This window comes from Tupaia chinensis, unplaced genomic scaffold, assembly GCF_000334495.1.
Source record: "Tupaia chinensis unplaced genomic scaffold, TupChi_1.0 Scaffold000010_1, whole genome shotgun sequence".
NCBI lineage: Eukaryota > Metazoa > Chordata > Mammalia > Scandentia > Tupaiidae > Tupaia > Tupaia belangeri.
In genome coordinates, this window is record NW_006159440.1 from 12,978 (window position 1) to 13,564 (window position 587).

Genomic DNA, 587 nt, shown 5'->3' on the forward strand with positions numbered 1-587 from the left:
CCGCGTCCTCCCTCCCCCCCCCGCCCCCGCCCCTGCCCCCGCCCCCTCGCCCATGCCAAGGCAGCAGAGGGCTTGCGCCCCACCCCACTCCAGGCGGTCGTGTGGCCTCCGGACCAGCAAGCTGAAACCAAAAACAAGGATTAAGCACTTACAACCATACGCAACAGAAAGAATCTTTAGCTGTCTTAAACCAATTGAGAAATATACTGTATAGAAGGATTTTATCTACCTATGGACAGTGAGAAGATGATGGTTACCAGCCCTGTATTACCTCAGGGAAGAACAGGAACTACCCTACCATTCTTAGGGAAGCCAGATACCCGAGGATAAGTCACGCTGCAGATCCCCACAACACCATTCTTGCTAATCACAAGATGGCTGCTGTGCCACATCAACTGATGGTCAACTCTGCTTACCAGAACCGCTTTCCTGAAACTGTATTCCATGGAGACTCACCTACAATTGCAGAACTGCACGAGACCCACCCTTGATCCAACCTTGAATGGAATCTATTTTCCCTATTGTTAAAAACTTTGGACTCGTGGCCCCTCTCCCTCTACTCGCAGGTATCGCATTTTCAATGACCC